The 6385-nt window shown below is 44.2% G+C and overlaps 1 protein-coding gene across 9 annotated transcripts in view; it reads right to left on the bottom strand.

Moving 5' to 3' along the window:
• Window positions 1-5825, bottom strand: part of PHLDB2 (pleckstrin homology like domain family B member 2) — a 73301-nt gene extending 67476 nt beyond the window's left edge. For 7 of the 9 annotated variants that reach the window (XM_081002635.1, XM_081002638.1, XM_081002640.1 and 4 more), the window contains exon 1: window positions 5721-5815. The gene's annotated coding sequence lies outside the window, so the exon portion shown is untranslated. Of the gene's footprint in view, window positions 1-5571; window positions 5671-5720 lie in introns of those variants that run through there. The other 2 variants (XM_081002636.1, XM_081002637.1) reach the window with 2 other exon arrangements.
• Window positions 5826-6385: the final 560 nt, after the last annotated feature.

The raw sequence follows: 6385 nt of genomic DNA, 5'->3' as shown, positions 1-6385 counted from the left end.
GCTCTTGCAGGGACCGAGCAATGGGAGCTCACCCCGCTGCAGGGATTTGAACCGCTGACCTTCTGATCGGCAAGCCCTAGGCTCTGTGGTTTAACACACAGTGCCACCCGTGTCCCAATAGTTATCTATACTTGGATCCAACTACCACCTCCTCTTCGTTTTTCTCTCCCTAATGTCATATGCTGACAATGTATTTGAGGTAACAACTAGAACAACTAGAACATGTTTGACTGCTTCATAATTCCATATGGTCAAAGCATTTTAATAAGAGCAAGAACTACTGCATCAGTGTTGCCAAATGTGAAGTAAACCTCATCAGCGATGGAAGTGGCAAGCAGCAGTTAACATAAAATACTGTAATTATTAAGGTACTTATTCAAGAATGTCTGAGTGCTACAGAATGTTAATAAGACAATCCCAGAACAAACTGCTCTTAGTAGGCAGTAGCCATATATTTCTATAAAATAGTTTCTCTTCAGTTTTCAAACTCACACCCATTTTCTAAAACTGAAGAACATTTATTCTTATTAATCATGACTTGTATTCCGTCCTATCTCAGAGGCTTAGAGCACATCTAAAACGAGCACACAGGTATTATCTACCAAGCATATAAAGCTTTAAGGTAAATTCCACCACTACAAATAGTTCCAGTGATATAAGCCAACTCAAATAATAAGGTCCTCCTACAGTGCTTACAGTATCTAGAAGGTAAGGTAAAGGTAAAGGACTCCTGGAAGGCGACTATAGGGTTGCGGCACTCATCTCACTTTCAGGTCAAGGGAGCTAGCATTTGTCCACAGACAGCTTTCTGGGTCATGTGGCCAGCATGACTAAACAACTTCTGGTGCAACGGAACACCATGACAGAAACCAGAGTGCATGGGAACGCCGTTTACCTTTCCCGCCACAGTGGGACCTATTTATCTACTTGCACTCGCATGCTTTCAAACTGCTAGGTTGGCAGGAGCTGGGACAGAGCAATGGGAGCTCACTCCATTGCGGGGATTCGAACCGCCAATCTTCTGATCTGCAAGTCCAAGAGGTTCAGTGGTTTAGGCCACAGCGCCACCCATGTCCCATTCATCTAGAAGGATAGCTGTGTTAGGTCACATCTTTGCCATACGTTAAATGAGTAAATAAAATCCCCAGTGCCACCACCTCTGTATTGTATGGCTTCAGATCCAATGTCATAATTTGACCTTGACCCCAGACAGTGATTCAGAAGAGAGGTTTCTGCCCCTAGAGCAGTGGAGAATGAGATGAGTGGTATTACCACACTTTACTCTGAACCTTTGGCTGCTTGCTATCTTTCAACAAACAGAGCTGGTAACAACAAGTGCAGATATGATCACTAAAGAATCCCACAGGTTATCAACCAGGAAACTCACACATGCATTCAAGGATAACCCCTGTGTGCTCACAAAATAAAGATTATGGTTTATCAATATCTGGGCATCCATAGTGTGAGATGGTCCAGAGTGGTCAGAAACTTCCTAACTTGATCTCAAAACAACTGAAGCAATCTGTGTTCCAAAGCTAGAAGCAGGATTGAAAAAAGGACAAGGCAGAATGCCTAGATGCCTAGAACTGTACGCCAACTACTTGCTGTAACGATTTCCCCAATTTTCCCACAAAGGAGGAGGCAGAATGAAAAAGAGCTTTTTGACATAAAGTAAATATTTCTAACACAGTAGCCAAATGAACCCTGTGTTCAGCAGTTGCAAACTTCCATTCGCTTCATGAACTAAAAATCACTCTTGAGGTCCAGCCTTTCCCATGTATTTTAACCACCCAGGAAGGGCAAGCATTTAGTATGGATACTCCCTCTTACCAAGCAATCTGTCAAGGGGGAAACAAACTGAAAATAATCCCAGGACTTTGGTTCAAATATGTTATCAACGTCAGATTGGAGATTAGCGAATTTTATCTGTAAAGTGCCTTCCAAATCTGTTGCAGAAACGACAGATAATTTGACACCCAGGTGGGAAGAAAGAAGTCCACGCAGTACATGCCAAAGTAATATTATAAATCTCTTTATTACAGCCAATGACTGAAGTATGATACTATGCAATGGTGGTGATGAAGATCGTTCCACTGTCATCACATGGTCTTTCTAAAGAACTTTATGCCAAATTGGGTAGAAGTCTTCTGCAACCTTAGCTTTTGGCATTTATTTTGTACTTCAGGGCTTCCATATACCATAGGAAGATCCACTGCTGTTTCAGTGGGAGAAGGAGATAAGAGTCCATAGCTCCCTTGCTTCAGAGATAATACAAGTCAACATATCTTCCACCCCAGTGGGAGGACAAAACCTTAAAAGATTTCTGGAAACCTGAAACCAAAGTGTGGCTTCTGATTGGCTGCACGAAGCTCCTGCAGCCAATCGGAAGCCGTGGAAGCCCCATCAGACGTTCGGCTTCCAAAAATAGTTTGCAAACCGAAACAGTCACTTCTGGGTTTGCGACGTTCAGGAGTCAAAACGTTTGAGAGCTAAGCTGTTCGAAAACCAAGATATGACTGTATATCACTTCAATAGAGGTTTAGAGCTGCAACATCTGAATCTTTATGGGTTCTATATTACCTTCCATATTACCTTTTTCAATTTCAGGCAACCTGTTCCTAGGTTAGAATTTCCAGTAAAAATATGCATAAGTTCCTAAGTGTTCTCACCAAGTGCATTTTTCATTCTCATTAGATTTCCTTGAATCTCCCAAACCTCACACTGAGCTGTGAAAAGACCTTTGCCAACAGCAGACATTGCCCTTCTTTGTAAGGTCAGTGATCCCTTTGCCTTTTTCTAAAGTTAAATCAATTTTTAAAGCAATGCAAGCTGAATATGCTTTCTTTCCCCCTTGATTTTTGAGTGACATTGTCATAAATGCATTAGGCTGCACTATACAGAGGCCAACCACCACCAAGAGGTTTCATTCCACAGTGGTTTTGTGGGTCAGGGAATCGCAGAAAACCAGTCAAACTAAACTATATAGGAGCCTTATCAAGGGCAAACAAGATCTCTTATCAAACAGAGGGTGCATCAGTGCAAACTAATTAGAATTAATTATGTCTCATAATTATCAAGAAGGAAGAAGTATAGCAAAGGAAGTTGAAAGCATGCAAACATTAAGTCTATTTCAAAGGTTGAAAGCCTGCAAATGTATCTTTGTTTCAGCAGACTGTTGAGGCTTAAAGGAATAGGGGATCCTATGCTAAACCAATGAGTCTGCCACCCATTATTTTATCCCTGCTGGTCCTGGAATATAAATTCAGATTTACACAGCCTCCTTTCCTTCTGCTCAGACTCTGAAATTGTCTATAATATAGGTAGCATTCTACCCCTCTAATTGGAAAAGCTATTCATACCTTGACGTTTTTCCTAACTTGAAAACATTTATTCAGTTCCCTAATTTTATGAAGAAGCAACTGCTGTATTATGAGCTTTAGAATACTCCGAGGTGCAGGCACAGTCTTAACCTCCCATGTAGCTAATCATCATAAGAACCAGAATCTTGATGGTGGCGCTACACTGTAACTTACTTCCCATAATAGTCAACCAGTCCCAACCAGTTCTCTCATGTCAGTCAATGATAATGTTTGAATTCCAAGGTCTACTCATTGAAGGTGACGCACTTCACCGAATCCATCACCTGCAGAAGACTGCTACTAGAGTATAACTTAAGGGAAGTTACTGCTTACATCTGTACAACCTATGCACATAGCCTTTATGTTCTGTAAAGAATTTAGCCGTCTTTCTTGTCTTCACAATAGCTTTGAAGTGGGTTTCCATTATTTCTGCTTAAAAGATGATCAGAGATTTACTACACACTACGGCAACTTTGGATGATACTAGAAGTGCTACCTAGCAAGTGAATGAACTCTCTGTGCTCACATTCTCTGTACAGTACTTGCACAGAGATGTGCGAGCTTGACCTCCAATTTTGCACAAGTTGCAGTGGAAGAGCAAAAATGCCAGTGCAAGGAACCTGTGCACTCACTTAAGGCAGAGATGGGGACACAGCTCTCCCCCTCCCAGAACATTGGCTATGCTACCTGGAGTCCAACAACATCCAGTGGGCCAGAGGTTCCCCATGCCTGACATAAGGGTAGCACTGACTGTATTATCCAAAGACATTCTGTGTTTTTGACAGTTTTGGCAACTGAGACTTAAACTCCAGTCCAGAAGATCACAGTTCAGCAACCTATGCCAGGCAGAGCCAACACATTGTTCTCCAGGTGTTGAACTTCAGCTCCCATCATTCCTGGCCATTCACCCCATACTGGCTGGGCCTGATGGGAGATAGAATCCAGTAACATTGGAAAGACCTTATGTTGGCTACCATTCAGTCTATGTACTGGACCAAACTGCGGTGAAGGGGCTATCCAACTCTTGACCACCCTGATTGTGAGTTCAGCATGTTACACTTTGATCACAAAAATGACAGAGTCTAGTGACATCTTAGAGAAAACTTGATTCAGCATTCCATAAGCATCTCAGGGTAAATTATCCTACAGATTTAAAATACATAAACAGTCTACCATGACTAGCACTTTGTGTGTCTGACGAGTCCACAAAAGCTTATGCCACAATAAATCTGTTAGTCTTTAAGACACCACAAGACGTCTCTCTCTCTCTCTCTCTTTGTGTGTGTGTGTGTGTGTGTGTGTGTTTGCTGTAACAGACAAACAGAGCTATCATTTTCCAGGCTCAAGTTCTGGATTATGTGATCTGAAGCACATGTTTCAACTTCTGTCCTGTGCTCTCCTGACAACAACCAATGAACTTTGCTTGAATAAGAGCAGTAAAATCACATCTTCATTTGCTTAGAAAAACTCTACGCAAAACTGAGGAGAGCATCACCAAACAGATCCTATTTGTGAATGCACAGATGAAGTCTTTGGGCTTATGAAGAGAGAGAGAGAGAGAACAGAACACAAAAAGCTTCCTTTAAGAGACATTTTTAAAGGGCAACAATCATCTGGGATAACATACAAAAGAGGGAAACCCTACAGGAGGAAACAGCAAGTGGGTGAGAGGAAACTGCCTAGCTGTGTTTGTACAAAGTCTCTTTCAAGGCAAGCACTAATCCTTCAGCTACAGCGGGTTCCTAACCAAAGCTCTGCTGAATGATTCTCAGCGGAAGGGAACAGTTTACATTAAGTCAACAGTGCCCTGGACTTTCAAAAAAACCAAACAAACGCTGTGCTGTCCCCGTTTATTCTCAGCAGAGGCTTTTAGCCTAATCTAAGCAAGCCCATTAGCAGAAATTTGTAGAAGTTGAAAAACAAACGCACCACAGTTTGCAAAAGCAAAAAGCCCAGCAAGATTAAAATGCATGCAAAGCGACCGGTAAATCTTCCCCCATGAAAGACAAAACAAATCTGTCTGCCACAGAGAATAAAGGAGCAGGGAGTCCTGGTGGGCAACAGAGACAGGTTTTGCGTTGTTAAGTAGGTGCCTTTTCCGGAGATGCCCTCCAAAATTCATTCCCTCCAAAAACAAAAACAAAACTTCAGGGCAAAGTTTACAATCCTCTCCTGGGCTTTGTTTAGCTTCCGGACGGAGAGACTGACTTGCCTTTCTCAAGCAGCGCTCCCTGCCCGGCACACAAGCTGCCTGCTGCGCGCTTTCTGCGCTCTTTCTCCCCGCACGTTGCGCGCGCGGGCGCGCAGATACCCAAACGCGCGCGGGACAAAAGCAGTTGCTCCAGGCAGCGCCTCACTCACCTCCTGGCGCTGCTGCCTTTTGTGCATCCTTCGCTTTCCCCAGCCACTCCGGAGACTCCCATCGCGGGCGTCTTACCAAGAGAGACACCCCCCCCTCCCGCCTCCTTCCTCAGCCCGACAGGATCCTCCTCCGCCTCCTCCTGCTGCTGCTCCTATTCCTCCCCGCGCAGCCGAAGCCAGTCCCGCCCATTAGGGTATCCAAGCTCCAGCCAAAGAGCGCCGCCACACAAACTCACACCCCCCCTCCCGGCTACAATGGTTCGTTCCCTCCGGGATAACAGAGAGCGGGAAGGCTCGAAAGAGGAGGGGTGCGAGGGGCGCGCGCAGAGTCAGGAAGAAAGAGGATTTTTCCGAGCACAGGAAAGCTAACGAGCTGGGAGAAAGGGGAAAAGGAGTGGGGGGGGGGGGGAAACTTCCAAATACTTCGCTCTGCATCTGATTGCACTTTGCCCCCCGAAGGTTTAGGGCCAGTGGCTGTCTCTCAGCCTATCCTACCTGGCAGGGTTGTTGGGAGGATAAAGCGGAGAAGGAACAACCACCTGGACTACCTTGAGCTCCTTGGAGAAAAGTTGGAATAAAGATGTAATACGAATAATAAACTGCATTGCTGGTCACACTTACTTAGGAAGGAGGCCGTTGAAGTCAGTGGGATTTTCTTCTGAGTG

This window comes from Podarcis pityusensis, assembly GCF_964106645.2.
Source record: "Podarcis pityusensis genome assembly, chromosome: 4".
Classification (NCBI taxonomy): domain Eukaryota; kingdom Metazoa; phylum Chordata; class Lepidosauria; order Squamata; family Lacertidae; genus Podarcis; species Podarcis pityusensis.
The sequence above is the reverse complement of the archived record's forward strand: the minus strand, read 5'-3'. Positions and strand labels throughout refer to the sequence as shown.